Raw genomic sequence first — 15,933 nt, 5'->3', positions numbered from 1 at the left:
AGCCAAGATCGTGCCACCGTGCACTCCAGTCTGAGCAACAGAGCAAGACTCCATCTCAAATAAATATTTTAAGAAATAAAAAATTAAAATACAGAAGCAGCCAGGCATTGTAGTTCACATCTGTAATCCCAGCACTTTCAAAGGCCAAGGTTGGTGGATTGCTTGAGCCCAGAAGTTCAAGACTAGCCTGGCCAACATGACAAAATCCTATCTTTACGAAAAAATACTAAAACTAGCTGGGTGTGGTGATGTACGCCTGAAGTCCCAGCTACTCAGAAGGCTGAGGTGAACAGACAGCTTGAGCCCCGGAGATCAAGGCTGCAATGAGCCTTGTTTGCACCACTGCACTCCCACCTGGGCAACAAAGTGAGACCCGCCCCCGTCTCGAAAAACACAGAAGCACAGTCACTCCCCTCACCCTACAACACCATGCTGACTCAGGACCTGCAATTTCACAAGTTCTCAAGGTGATGTGCAACATGAGAAGCACTGCTCCAACTAACCTCTAAAAGCTTTTTCAAATTTATATTATTCTATACTACACAATTTCAACACGATTGGGGTGGGAGCGGTCGGGCGCAGGTAATCGCAGCACTTTGTGAGGCTGAGGCGGCGCGGATTACGAGGTCAGTATTTTGAGACGAACCTAGCCAACATGGTGAAACCTCGCCTCTACTAAAGATACAAAAAATTACCTGGGCGTGGTGGGCGCCTGTAATCCCAGCTACTCGGGAGTCTGAGACAGGAGAAGCACTTGAACCCAACGTATTCGGAATTGGTAGGTTCTTGGTCTCACGGACTTCAAGAATGAAGCCGCGGACCCTCGCGGTGAGTGTCACAGTTCTTAAAGGTGGCGTGTCTGAAACTTGTTCCTTCTGATGTTTGGAGTTTTTTCCTTCTGATGGGTTCGTGGTCTCGCTGACTCAGGAGTGAAGCTGTACACCTTCCCGACGAGTATTACAGCTCTTAAAGTGGTGCGTTTGGAGTTGTTCGTTCTTCCCGGTGGGTTTGTGGTCTCGATGATTTCAGGAGCGAAGCTGCAAACCTTTGCCGTGTTACAGCTCAAAAAGAGTGCAAACCCCAAACAGCAAAACAACGTAAGCCACTACAGCGTGGAAGGACGCCGGAACACGTTACCACCGCGACCTCAGGCAGCCTGCTTTTATTCTTATCTGGCCCCACCCACATCCTGCTGATTGGTCCATTTTACAGAGAGCCGATTGGTCTGTTTCACAGAGAGCTGATTGGTCCGTTTTGACAGGATGCTGATTGATGCATTTACAATCCCTGAGCTAGACACAAAAGTGCTCCACCTCCCCACTAGATTAGCTAGATAAGAGTGTTGATTGGTGTATTTACAAACCCTGAGCTAGACACAGGGTGCTGATTGGTGTGTTTAGGAACCTTGAGCTAGATACAGAGTGCTGATTGGTGTATTTACGATCCCTTAGCTAGACATAAAGGTTCTCCAAATCCCCACTAGACTCCGGAGCCCAGCTGGCTTCATCCAGTGGATCGCGCACCACGGCCGCAGGTGGAGCTGCCTGCCAGTCCCCCACCGTGTGCCGGCACTCCTCAGCCCTTGGGCGGTTGATGGGACCGGGCGGCCTGGAGCAGGGGGTGGTGCTCGTCGGGGAGGCTCAGGCCGCGCAGGAGCCCACGGCGGGGTGGGGAGGAGACTCAGGCATGGCCGGCTGTAGGTCCCGAGCCCCGCCCTGCGGGGAGGCAGCTAAGGCCAGGCGAGAAATCGAGTGCAGCACCGGTGGGCCAGCACTGCTGGGGAACCCGCGCACCCTCCGCAGCTGCTGGCCCGGGTGCTAAACCCCTCACTGCCCGGGGCCGGCGGGCTGGCCGGCCACTCCGAGCGCAGCGCGGGGCCCGCCAAGCCCATGCCCACCCGGAACTCTAGCTGGCCGGCAAGCGCCCTGCGCAGCCCCGGTTCCCACCTGTGCCTCTCCCTCCACACCTCCTCACAGGCTGAGGGAGCCGGCTCCGGCGTCGGTCCATCCCAGGAGGGGGCTCCCACAGTGCAGCGGCGGGCTGAAGGGCTCCTCAAGCGCGGCCAGAGTGGGCGCGAGGCCGAGGAGGCACCAAGGGTGAGCGAGGGCTGCCAGCATGCTGTCATCTCTCACCAGGAGGCAGAGGTTGCAGTGAGCCAAGATGGCGCCACTGCACTACAGCCTGGACAACACAGTGAGACCCCGTCTCAAAAAAAAAAAGACCGGGTGCCATGGCTCACGCCTGTAATCCCAGCACTTTGGGAGGCCCAGGCGGGCGGATAATGAGGTCAGGAGATCGAGACCATCCTGGCTAACACAGTGAAACCCCATCAATACTAAAAATACAAAAAATTAGCCGGGCGTGGTGGCATGCGCCTATAGTCCCACCAGCTACTTGGGAGGCTGAGGCAGGAGAGTCACTGGAACCCGGGAGGTGGAGTGAGCCTAGATCGCGCTACTGCACTCCAGCCTGGGCAACAGAGGAGACTCCGTCTCCAAAAAAAAAAAAAAAAGATTGAGATGGGAGCATGAGGCTTTTGGTTGAGAAGTGTTACTTACTTAGCAGGAAAGCTTTGTCCGTATTGATCCCTGGTGACCACAGAACAGCTTTCATAATTTCAGCAGAATGTCCGGCTGTGGTCAAAGTAATTTTAAAACAACAATACAGCTGGTCATAGTGGTTCATGCCTGTAATCCCAGCACTTTGTGAGGCTGACATGGGAGGATCACTTAAAGCCAGGAGTTCAAGACCAGCCTAGGCAATACAGTGCGACCCCGTGTCTACAAAAAATTAAAATAAAATATTAGCCGAGTATGGTGGTACATGCCTATAGTCCCAGCTATAGGAAGACTGAGGCGGGAGGATCACCTGAGCCCAGGAGTTCAAGACTGCAGCGAGCTATCATTGTGCCACTGCATTCCAGCCTGGGTGACAGAGCAAGAACCTGTCTCTAAAATAAAAATTAATATTAAATAACAATACAAATGATGATGTAAGCAAGTAGGTGAAGACAGGACCTTTCTTTGACTCAGGACCCCCCTCACTGTTAGACCTTCCCAAACCCTCCCAGGAGAATCCAATATACATACATACATATATATATATATATATATACACACACACACACGTATATATGTATATATGTATATATGTATATATATGTATATATGTATATATATGTGTGTGTGTATATATATATATACCTGGATCCCTGGGTGAAAAGGATCCCCGCAATCATTTCTGAGGTCATTCTGGAAATGTTTCCTCTGGGTCTGTCTGGGAGCCAGCAGGAAACAAATGGGAGAGGCCCAGAGAAGCTCTGGATGCAGCAGAACAGAGCATGGTGTCTAGTAAGTTCTAAGTGATGGAACTTGGCGCCATGAACGCCTGAACCCAAAGGTCACTCAGACTGCCTAATCCAAGGACTTGCACATTGTTTTGTTAAAAATGATTCTGGCTGGGCACAGTCACCCAGGAGTTCAAGATCAGCTTAAGTGACAAAGCAAGACCCCATCTCCAAAAAAACGAAACAAAACAAAAAAAACTGATTTTACGTTCCAGCAGAAAGCCGGGTGAGAAGCGGAACGAGGCCAGCTCTTCCAGGTTGGCAGATGAACTGGGGGTCCCCAGGACAGGCTGCAGCCTCTGCGCTGCAGATGCCCAGAGCTCTCACCGTGGCTGCCCTCCGGCCGGGCCCAGGCAGCAGGGAACCTCTCTCCCCTCCACACCTGGGTGACTTGATGGCAGTAACAGCCTCTCCCAGCCTGGACCATACCAGCCACGAGGTCTCCTGGCCCAGTCCTGCCAGGCCCAGGCAAAGCCCCTGCAAGCTGCTAGGACACAGTGCCCTTGAGTGGCATGGGTGTGACCAGGAGAAAAGGCAGGTCTACTGACACAGGCTTGGTCACCTCTGTAGGCCACGGGGCCGTGCAGATCTGGATCCTGGGTTGCCCGGTCTGTCCCAATTGGACAAGACCTCCCTAGGCCTGAACCAGCCAGGAGATGAGGGAGCCCAGGACAACAACAGATGGACGAGTCAGCAGCCATCAGACAAGTCTACCAGACCTTAATATAGGTAGAGAGAAATAGTAGAAAAAGAGACCACATTTGGCCAACTGGAAATGCCTACCACCCTTTGAAAAGATTTACTGGCTGTGTGTATAATACACAGAAGGCCTGTGTATATAATATGAAAAAGCTAATCTCGATTTGCCCCCCAACTTTTTAAAAGAAAAAATTTGGCTGGGCTGGTGGCTCATGCCTATAATCCCAGCACTTTGGGAGGTCAAGGCGGGAAGATCGCTTCAGCGATCAGCCTAGGCACATTCACAACCAGCCTAGACAACATAGTGAGACTCCCTTCTCTGCAAAAAATTTAAAAATTAGCCAAGTGTGGTGATACACACCTGTGGTACCAGCTACTCAGGAGGCTGAGGTGGGAGGACACTTGAGCCTGAGAGGCAGAGGCTGCAGTGAGCTATGAGTGTGCCACTGCACCAGAGCCTGGGCAACACAGCAGAGCGAGACCCTGTCTCAAAAACAGAAAGAAAAAGAAAAAAGGAAACATTTGCGGCCAGGCACGGTGGCTCACGCCTGTAATCCCAGCACTTTGGGAGGCCGAGGCGGGTAGATCACCTGAGGTCAAAAGTTTGAGACCAGCCTGCCCAACATGGTGAAACCCCGTCTCTACTAAAAATACAAAAATTAGCTGGGTGTGGTGGCGGGCACCTGTAATCCCAGCTACTTGAGAGGCTGAGGTATGGGAATTGCTTGAACCCAGGAAGGTTGCAGTGAGCCAAGATTGCACCATTGCACTCCAGCCTGGCCTACAAGTGAAACTCCATCTCAAAAACAAAACAAAACAAAACAAAACAAAACAAAACATTTGCTACATCTAGTCCTTCTAGATGTAAAGAGGTTGCCAATTATGACAGAGTTAGAAAATCACACATCTTGTAAACATCCATTTGTTTTTTTAAAAAATCATAGAGATATGTCTCCTGAAAATGACTTTTTTCTTTTTTTTTTTTTTTGAGACAGGATTTTGCTGTCACTTAAGCTGGAATGCAGTGATGCGAACATAGTTCACTGTAGCCTCAAATTCCTGGGCTCAAGCAATCCTCTCACCTCAGCCTCCTGAGTAGCTGGGATTACATGCACATGCCACTATAACCAGTTAATTTTTTTATTTTTTATTTTTAATTTTTTTTGTAGAGATAGGGTCTTGCTATGTTTCCCAGGCTTGCCTAGAACTCGTGGCCTCAAGCAATCCTCCCACCTCAGCCTCCCTAAGGGCTGGGATTACAAGCATGAGCTACCCCACCCCAACCCCGCCACCCCCACTGGAAATGACTTTTTGAAATGTAGAAGCACCAAGAGTGACACACGTCCACGTTTGTACAGGGGGTTAGAGGACGTGAAACAGAAGTCTGTGAGAAGGAAGAGAAGGTTCTATGCCAGGCAGGTCATATGGAGAAGATGTTTTCATATCATAATCATTGTTTTGTGCGTGCATTTTATTCTTCACTACTTTATATATAGTTGACAGTGCAAAGTACTTTTTTGAAATAACTAGTCTTTCTAGACGTTCCGAAGTGCCTGATATATGTTAAAAGTAGAGGTAGTAAAACATCACATTTTGTAAAACTTTTTTTTTTGAGACAGAGTCTCGTTCTGCCCAGGCTGGAGTGCAGTGGCGCGATCCCGGCTCACTGCAACCTCCACCTCCCAGGTTCAAGCCATTCTCCTTCCTCAGCCTCCCAAGTAGCTGGGATTACAGGCATGAACCACCACAACCGGCTAATTTTTGTATTTTTAGAAGAGATGGGGTTTCACCATGTTGGCCAGGCTGATCTTGAGCTCCTGACCTCAAACAATCCGCAGGCCTAGGCCTGCCAAAGTGCTGGGGTTACAGGTGTCTTTTTGTTAAAATTCATGTGAAATGTTTTTGCCTAGTACACGTCGTGTTTGTGCACCGGTTCAGGGGAAGAAGGAAGCTCACTATAGCCTCTCAAAGTGTGATGAACTCTGCACCACTGTGCTTATAATGAAGCGAGATTAACCACTAGCCCTTCTGTCTGTGCATTTTGTTTTACTTATCTGTGTATATCGTGTACATAAAAGATAAACGAGTCCTAATTTACAACAGCTACTCTTTCTAGATGTTAGAGAGGTTGCCAGTGTATGACAAAAGCAAAAGTAGAGTTAGTTAAATGAATATATTTTGTACATTTTGTTTTAAAATTCCTAGGAAAGATTGTCATCTGAAAATTTGAGCATTATAGCCCACTGTGTTGGTGTAGAAGGGAACAGTTTTAGGCCAGAATGTTCATATTTTGAAGACACTGTTAAATGATAACTATTGTGCTCACTTTGGCAGCATATACGCTAAAGTTGGAATGATACAGAGAAGATTAGCATGGCCCCAGTGTGAGGATGACATGCAAATTCATGAAGCATCCCCTATTTTCTAATAAGAAATAAAGAAAAAAAAAAGCAGGCTAGGCACAGTGGCTCATGCCTGTAATCCCAGCTTTTTGGGAGGCCAAGGTGGGTGGATCACCTGAGGTCAGGAGTTTGAGACAAGACTGGCCAACATGGTGAAACCCCCTCTCTACTGAAAATATAAAAATTAGCCAGGCATGGTGGCGCATGCCTGTAATCCCAGCTACTTGGGAGGCTGAGGCACAAGAGTTGCTTGAACCCAGGAGGCAGAAGTTGCAGTCAGCTGAGATCCAGCCAGGATCACAGAGCCAGACTCTGTGTCAGGAAAAAAAAAAAGAAAGAAAGAAAAGAAAAGAAAAAAAACTGCAACTATTGTTTCATGTGTGAGGTTTATTCAGTACTGCTGTGTCTATGGAGGACAAATATCCTTACCTGAAACATCTAGTCTATGTAGATGTTTACAAGTACCCAACACATGTTCAATATAGAGGTAGTAAAATATCAATTTGTAAATATCTTTTTGCTGAAATTCATAAGAAATATTATCTTTTGGAAATAAAATTGTTAAACCACCTCTATGAGCAGGATAGTACCATCTATACTTGTTCAATGGTTTGCAGGAGGTGGGAGGGAAGGAATTGCAAAAGGTAATATGCTAGTGCATTCACACTTGGAAATTTTCAGACACTGTTTTTCTGCGCATTTTGTTTATTTTGTTTTGCTGTGTATCTAGTGTATGTAATGGACAAATGAGTCCTAATTTTCCAACACCTAGTCTCTAGATGTTAAAGAGGCTGCCGGCGTATGACCAAGTCTTAGTAAAATTAGCTCATTTTGTACAGTTTGTATTGAAATTCATAGGAAACGCTGTCCTCTGTAAATGACTTTTGGATATGTGTTTGTGCAACCTCTGTAAGCATTACACATGCCTGTACTAGTCCACTGGATTGATGACAGAGAGAAGGAAGTGAGGAGCATATGGTTCAAGTCCACGATGTTCTCATACTTAGAAGATACCTCAAATTATATGCAAAAACCTCAATTACTTTTGCACCAACCTATAACAATTGTTACATGTATGCAATTTTTTTTTTTTTGAGACGGAGTCTCGCTCTGTTGCCCAGGCTGGAGTGCAATGGTGCAGTCTCGGCTCACTGCAACCTCCACCTCCTGGGTTCAAGCGATTCTCCTACCTCAGCCTCCCGAGTAGCTGGGATTGCAGGTGCCCGCCACCATGCCTGGCTAATTTTTGTATTTTTAGTAGAGACAGGGTTTCTCCATGTTGGTCAGGCTGGTCTCGAACTCCTGACCTCAGGTGATCCACCCACCTTGGCCTCCAAAAGTGCTGGGATTACAGGCATGAGCCACCGCGCCTGGCCCACATGTGTGCAATTTTAACAGTGCCGTGTACACAGTGGACAAGTTCTAATATGAAACACCTCTGAGAACAGTATAATCTCTGTAGTTGTTCATTGGGTTGAGGGAGATAAGAGGGAAGAAATTGCAAAGTGTGTTTTGTTACTGTGTACTAGAAAATTTCAGCTTATTGGATGGGTGTAGTGGCTCATGCCTGTAATCCTAGCGCTTTGGGAGGCTGAGGCGGGCAGATCACCTGAGGTCAGGAGTTCGAGACCAGCCTGGCCAACATGGCAAAACTCCATCTCTACCAAAAATACAAAAATCAGCCGAGTGAGGTGGGAGGCACCTGTAATCCCAACTACTTGGGAGGCTGAGGCAGGAAAATCACTTGAACCCGGGAGGCAGAGATTGCAGTGAGCTGAGATCTTGCCATTGCACTCCAGCCTGGGCGACAAAAGCAAAACTCCATCTCAAATAAATAAATAAATAGAAAATTTCAGTCTATCCATTGCCCTATATGTTACATGCATTTCACTTAACTTTTCTGTACTGTATGTATTGTGTATATACTGGACAAATGAGTCCTAATTTTATAATGTCTAGTCTCTAAATATTAGTAAATAACACATTTTGTACAGTTTGTGTTAAAATTCATGAAAAGCTGTCTTCTGAAAAGGACTTTTGGAAGTGAAATGATAACATCTCTTCTAAGTGACACATGTCCCTATATCCACCAGATTGTTGGTGGAGAGGAGTTGGAAGAAATGAAGGATTCAAACCAGAATGTTCCTTGGCACTGACGAGGAAGTGAAAAAGTAAAAAGAAAAGAAGAAAAGAAACCAGAATGTTCCTATTTAGAAGATACTTTCAGATATAACCATTGCTACATGTGCCATTTATTTAATATTACTGTGTATATAGTGGAAAACTTAAGTCCTTAATTTTTTTTTTTTTTTTTTTTTTTGAGACGGAGTCTCACTCTGTCACCCAGGCTGGAGTGCAGTGGCGCAGTCTCGGCTCACTGCAACCTCCACCTCCCGGGTTCAAGCGATTCTCCTGCCTCAGCCTCCCGAGTAGCTGGGACTACAGGCGCATGCCACCACTCCTGGCTCATTTTTGTACTTTTAGTAGAGATGGGGTTTCACTATGTTGATCAGGCTGGTCTTGAACTCCTGGCCTCATGATCTGCCCACCTCGGCCTCCCAAAGTGCTGGGATTACAGACATGAGCCACTGCACCAGCCTAAGTCCTTATTTGAAACATCTACTCTTTCTAGATATTTAGAAGTGGACCAAGTGTGTTAAAAGTAGAGGTAGTAAATAGCACATTTTGTAGGTATCCTTTTGTTAAAATTCATATGAAATATTGTCTTTTAGAAATTGATCAATTTAGAAATTGATTTCTCTGAGCAGTACACATTATTATATTTGTGCTAGTTCAGGGAGGAAGGAGAAGAAAGTTCAAAGGGCTTTATACAAGAGTGTTTATGGTGAACAACATTTGACCGTTGTCCCTTACGTCTGTGCGTTTAATTTTACTTTGCTGTGTAGCTAGTGTATATAAGGGTCAAATGAGTCCTGCTTTACAACATCTAGTCTTTCAAGATGTTAAAGAGCTTGCCAGCATATGACAAAAGTGAAGTTAGTAAACTAATTCACTGAGTACACTTTACATTAAAATTCATAGGAAAGACTGTTCTTAAAAAACACTGATGGAAGTGAAATTTTTAAAATCCCTTGTAAGGCCAGGCATGGTGGCTCACACCTGTAATCCCAGCACTTTACGAGGCCCAGGCAGGTGGATCACCTGAGGTGAGCAGTTTGAGATCAGCCTGGCCAACATGACAAAGCCCCATCTCTACTAAAAATACAAAAATTAGCTGGGAATAGTGGTGGGTGCCTGTAATCTCAGCTGCTCCAGAGGCTGAGGCAGGAGAATGGCTTGAACCCGGAAGGCAAAGTTTGCAGTGAGCCAAGATTGCACCATTGCACTCCAGCCTGGGCGATAGAGCAAGGCTCTGTCTCAAAAAAGAAAAAAAAAAAAATCCCAGCCTGGGCGGAGTGGCTCATGCCTGTAATCCCAGCACTTTGGGAGGCCAAGGCGAGCGGATCACGAGGTCAGGAGTTCGAGACCAGCCTGACCAACATGGTGAAACCCCATCTCTACTAAAAATACAAAAAAAAAAATTAGCCAGGCATGGTGGCATGTGCCTGTAATCCCAGCTACTCAGGAGGCTGAGGCAGGAGAATCGCCTGAACCTGGGAGGCGGAGGTTTCAATGAGCCGAGATTGCACTACTGCACTCCAACCTGGGCAACAGAACGAGACTCCGTCTTAAAAAAATAAATAAATAAAAATTAAAATTAAAAAATCCCTTCTAAGCATTGCAGATACTTATACTTGTCCCCTGAGTTGATAGAGGTAGGAAGGGGAAGGATTCTAGGCCAGAATGTTCCTAGTTAGAAAACATATTGAAATTATAGCCTTTGTTATGTATGTGCACCGTTTACTCAAAGGTACTGCGTGTATAGTGAAAAACTTAAGTCCTGTTTGAAACAGCTCATCTTCCTAGATGTTTAAAAATGCACAAAAATATGTTAAAAGGGCTAAAGTAATACCCTTCTTTTTTTTTTTTTAAACATTATAGGAGTGGTTGCATTTTGGGGACAGAATTGTTAAAGTTGATGTCTTGGAGGGTATGCTGACTGCTCATTGGGTGGTGGTGGGTGATGGGGAGGAGGAAGTTTGCAGAGAGAAGGGTTCTATGCCCATGAGTGAGACTAGTTCAGATGGCCTCACCATTGTTCTATATGCACATTTTCGTTATTATTGCACGCATTAAATAATAAAATAAGTTATAATGTTCAAAGTATGTTAAAGTAGAGGAAGTAAAATAATCCCTTTATAAATGTACTCTTGTTCGTTTTTACAAACGCCTGTCTTCTGGGAGAGACCTTTGTCCCTAGACTTCTTGGAGCTAGACATAGTCCTGTACTTAGTCCCTGGAATGGTGGAAGGAGAACAGAAAGGGTGGAGGGAAGGGCTCTTCGGTAAATATCTAGAAGATGGTTTTAAATTAAAATCATAGGTCTACATGTGCATTTTTAGTAAATTACCTGTGTTTCTTGAGGACAAAGTTCATTGTTTTGCAACATCTAAGCTTTATAGATGTCCCGAGGTGACAGTGTAAGACAGGAGTATTCAATCTTTTGGCTTCCTGGGTCACACTAGAAGAACTGTTTTGGGTCACACATAAAATACACTAACACTGATGACAGCTGAAGAGCTAAAGGAAAAAAAAATCGCAAAAAAACTCATAATGTTTTAACAAAGTTTATGATTTTTTTTGAGATGGAGTCTTACTCAAAAATCAAAAACCTGATGATTTGTTTAAATGAGCATTTACTCCATATTGTAAAATACAGAGAAATGGAGACATGGCGGTTGACCCTGAGGGGGAAGGAGTGCTGTCATTTGCTCCTGAGACTGTCAGAGCAGGTGGACAGCTTAAAGGACCCGTGGCTCAGGACCAAAACCTGAAATGCAGGATTCATGAATCCAAGTAATTAATAGTAGGGTTGGAAATATGAGGTGCATGGGTGAAAAAGCCCAGGGCAATGGCCAGAAGGGGCAGGTCCACAGAAAAGGGGGGTGGAGGGAGACTGGGGAGGTAGACAGCCAGGACAAGGAAGACAATCAGGAGCGGCATAGGCCATGTCTTTTCCTTCCTTCCTCCTCCACATACCACATTACCTCTGTCCTTTAAAGTTCAGATCAAATGTCACCTCCCCCATGAAGGCCTCCCTGATTTCCACAGCTGACATTGAGCCTTTCCTCCTCTGTGCTCCCCTGGCTCACTCTCTCCTCCATCTGATCTTTGCCACACTCTGCCTCCTCCTATTTTAACTTCCCCCCACCCCTCGCCCCCTGACAGCGTCTCACTCTGTTGCCCAAGCTAGAGTGCAGTTGCACAATCTCGGCTCACTGCAACCTCTGCCTCCCAGGCTCAAGCAATCCTCCCACCTCAGCCTCCCAAGTAGCTGCAACTACAGGCGCACACCACCACACCTGGCTAATTCTTGCACTTTTTTCTGTAGAGACAGGGTCTCACTATGTTGCCTAGACTGGTCTAGACTGGTCCTGGACTCAAGCAATCTTCCTGCTTCAGCCTCCCAAAGTGCTGGGATTACAGGCATGAGCCATTGCACCTGGCCCATATTTTAACTCTTTTAAAAGTTAACTGGTGTACGTCCTTTGCACTCCAGCTGCCTTGAATGGAGATGTGATGGATGAAGCTATGGCTACTATCTTGGACCACTGGGAGTCAACCACACTTTAGGGAGGGCGGGGCGAGGATCTGGAAGGACTTGACTTCCTAAGGACTCTGGGTCAGAAATGCCACCCCAACCCTGGACTGCCTATCTCCAGATTTTTATGTGAGAAAGATATATTTTATGTTAAGTCAATTATTCGGGGTCTCTGTTAACTGCAGACAACCCCAATTTTAACTAAAGCATTGGGAATTATTTCTGACTCCTTTTCTACCTTTCTCTGCATCTAATCACCAAATCCATCTGATTCTACCTCCTTGATATGCCCCAGATCTGTAACCTTTTCTCCATCACTGTTACCTCTACCTGAACTCAGGCAATCAGAATTTCTTGCCTGGATTCCTGTGTAAACCTTCCTTCTACCTAGTCTCCCCACTGTAGGGTTGTTCCTTCCAATCCACCTTTCACATCAGGAACTCAAATTAGCATATATATATGTATATGTGTGTGTATATATATATGTATATGTGTATATATATTTATATGTGTATATATGTATATGTGTATATATATTTATATGTGTGTATATATGTATATGTGTATATATACACACACACACACACAAAAACTATATGCACACACACACACACACACACAGAAAAGTACAGAATCCAATGTGACAAATACTCAACCCCAAAATGGTGACAATTGTTAATCTGATCTGTATTTTTTCTTTTTTTCTTTTTTTCTTTTTTTTTTTTTTTGGAGTCAGAGTCTTGCTCTGTGCCCAGGCTGGAGTGCAGTGGCACAATCTAGGCTCACTGCAACCTCTGCCTCCCAGGTTTAAGCGATTCTCCTACCTCAGCCTCCTGGGTAGCTGGGCACGCGCCACCACATCTGGCTAATTTTTGTATTTTTAGTAGAGACGGGGTTTCACCATGTTGGCCAGGCTGGTCTCTAATTCTTGACCTCAGGTGATCCGCCCGCTTTGGCCTCCAAAGTGCTGGGATTACAGGCGTGAGCCACCACGCCTGCCTCTTATCTATAATTTTTATGAAGCCAATATGACAAAGTTGTCTCCTTCCCTCCACAAGGGCAAATACGCTCATGCCCTCCTAATCCTGTATTGAACCATATCCTTGGCATATTTTTTCAAACTTTTACATACATTTATGAATAAATGTATGTTATGGTTTCCTGTATTTTAAAAATATTGTCTAAGTGGCACCATATTATATGTATAATTCTATAGCATGTTTATGTTTTTGAGGTCTATCCATGGTGACATCTATTGAGTTCATTCACGTTAGTAGTTCTGTCATGCTCCATCATGAGACTGTAGCAGAACATCCATCTCTTCCTCCACCGATGGGCGACTAGGTTGTTCCCTGTTTTGCTTTTATAAACAATGCTTTACTGACAGCCTTAAAAATGTGTGAGAAGATCTCTAGGGTTTATACCTGGACGTGTAATTGTTTTGGGAATAGTAGTTGTTATGGGTTGAAATGTGCCCCCAAAAAAGGTACGTTTAAGTTCTAACCTGGGGAACCCATTAATGTGATCTATTTGAAAATAGGGTGTTTACAGATGTAATCAGGGGAAGATGAGGCAATTGAGATGCACCCTACCCCAATATGATTGGTGTCCTTAAAAGAAGAGAAGAGACAGACAGGGAGAGAACACTGTGTGACACCAGAGGCAGAGATTAGTGATGCCTCTAACAGCATACGAATGCCCAGGAGTGCAGACAATTGCCAGAAGCTAGGAGAAGCATGGAACAGAGTCTCTGAGACCCCATAAGGCACAAACCCTGCCAACACCTTGATTTTTGATTTTGGGCCCCCAGAATTGTGAGTGAATAAATTTCTGTTGTTTTAAACCACCCAATTCATGGGGATTTGTTACAGCAGCCTGAGCAAACTGATGTACTAGTATGTTTGAAATGCTTGTTTCTTGGTGCTGTAAAGAAATAGCACTTGAACATAAATTTAATTTCCTCAGCAAGGCCATTTTTATACTTTCTGCAGAAAGGGTACACTCGACAGCAGTTTTGCCACGAGAGTACACCAAACAAAGGAGATAGGGTCACTTATAACCTGATGCGTCCACCTTGCTGCTGTGTCTGGTTTTCATTGGCTGGAACAGGTCCTCACATTTTGTATTTGTTCTGATTGGCTAGCAACTTAGAACTTTTTAAAAGAGGCAAAGGCAGAGGAGAGCAAAGGAAGGAGGAAGTAACTTGTGGAATGCTGAGAAAGGTAAAAACACCTTCAAATAAGGAAGAGGAACAGGCTATGACCTAATGCTTGCTTGGACCAGTATAAGCATGCCAGGGCAAATATTTAGGCTAAATGGTGGCAGCTAGGAACATAAAGTACATTGATTTCTTTATTATGGCTAGCAGATATTTAAGAATGTTAGTACAGGTCTTTGAATACATTTTGTTTTTGAGAGAAGTTACTATTTATCTCTAATTAGGGAGGAAAGTCTTCGAAGAAGAATCTCTACTTTACTTTTCACAGGTAGAATCCCAAGTCATGGCCTATAGGCACATAGGTCAAGGTCATATGAGAGCATAAGGGTCTGAGACAGTAAATTGGAGCTGGGCCGGAAGGACCTAGAATGTGGCCCTAAGTAGGGGTTTAGACTTTACCATTCAGGCAACATGGAGCCACAGAGGAGATATTAAATTGCCAAGGTACACAGTTCTATCTCGGTTTTATTTTATTTATGTATGTATTTATTTATTTAGAGCCAGCGTCTCACTCTGTTACCCAGGCTGGAGTGCAGTAGCGCAATCCTGGCTCACTGGAGTCTTGAATTAATGGGCTCAAGCAATCCTCCCTCCTCAGCCTTCTGAGTAGCTGGAACAGGCACGCAACACCACATCCTGCTAATTTTTTTTATTTTTTTAAGAGATGGGGGTTTCATCTTGTTGCCCAGGCTGGTCTCAGACTCTTGGTTTCATGCTATCCTCCTGCCTCAGTCTACCAAAGTGTTGGGTTTACAGGCATAAGCCAACACACCGGGCCCCTACCTGGGTTTAAGAGACGAGTATCAGAGAAATAGACTACACATGAGAAAGACTCGTTTGACTTGTGGATGTGTCTGAAATTCATTTGCTTTTTCCTTTAAAACCGATTCATCTCCTTCAAAACCGATTCATTTCCTTCCACAAACAGTTATCAGGATTTGACATTCACGAGTTTGTCATTAATGACCATGGGTTATTTTGTGCTTACTAAATCAGGCCCTGTTTTAGACATAATCTGCTAATCTTATTAATCCTCACAACTGCCCCACAAAATACACATGCGACCCTCTCCATAAAAGGGATAAGGAAGCCAGGCGCGGTGGCTCATGCCTGTAATCCTAGCAGTCTTGGGAGGCTGAGGCGGGCAGATCACTTGAGATCAGGAGTTTGAGACCAGACTGGTCAACATGGTGAAATCCCCGTCTCTACTAAAAATACAAAAATTAGCCGGGCGTGGTGGTGGCACCTGTAACCCAGCTACTCGGGGAGCTGAGGCAGGAGAATCGCTCGAACCCGGGAGGCAGAGGTTGTAGTGAGCCGAAATCACGCCACTGCACTCCAGCCTGGGTGACAGAGTGAAACTCCATCTCAAAAAAACAAACAAAAAAAGAAAGGGTGGGGGATAAGGAAACATTCAGGAACTACGTGACATGACTTGTGCTTACGGAAACTATTAGGGTTGAAAGTAAGGCCACCTTGGGTCCTAATGGCTGTAAGGCATCAGACAAAATACGTCAACTATGTCAGCCTACATTTTCTCATCTTTCAAACTGCCATAACAGCAGCCACCTCTTCGGCCGGCCAGGCCTGTCCCGGCTGGATTAAA

The 15,933-nt window shown here is 45.3% G+C and overlaps 1 long non-coding RNA gene and 1 other non-coding gene across 3 annotated transcripts in view; one reads left to right on the top strand and one right to left on the bottom strand.

Annotated features, from left to right (window-relative positions):
• LOC107968867 (uncharacterized) overlaps positions 1-1,174 on the bottom strand; it is a 443,383-nt gene extending 442,209 nt beyond the window's left edge. Inside the window, exon 1 of one of the 2 annotated variants that reach the window (XR_002939988.3) lies at positions 696-1,174. This is a non-coding gene — a long non-coding RNA (uncharacterized LOC107968867). The remainder of the gene's footprint in view (positions 1-695) is intronic. The other variant, XR_010152359.1, reaches the window with a different exon arrangement.
• A 5,189-nt stretch (positions 1,175-6,363) lies between these two features.
• LOC112205994 (U6 spliceosomal RNA) lies at positions 6,364-6,470 on the top strand. Its single transcript, XR_002940120.1, has one exon. It is a non-coding gene; the product is annotated as a U6 spliceosomal RNA (small nuclear RNA).
• Positions 6,471-15,933: the final 9,463 nt, after the last annotated feature.

The sequence above is a fragment of the Pan troglodytes genome, chromosome 18 (genome assembly GCF_028858775.2).
Source record: "Pan troglodytes isolate AG18354 chromosome 18, NHGRI_mPanTro3-v2.0_pri, whole genome shotgun sequence".
Lineage (NCBI taxonomy): Eukaryota > Metazoa > Chordata > Mammalia > Primates > Hominidae > Pan > Pan troglodytes.
This window is presented reverse-complemented; position numbering and strand designations above follow the sequence as displayed.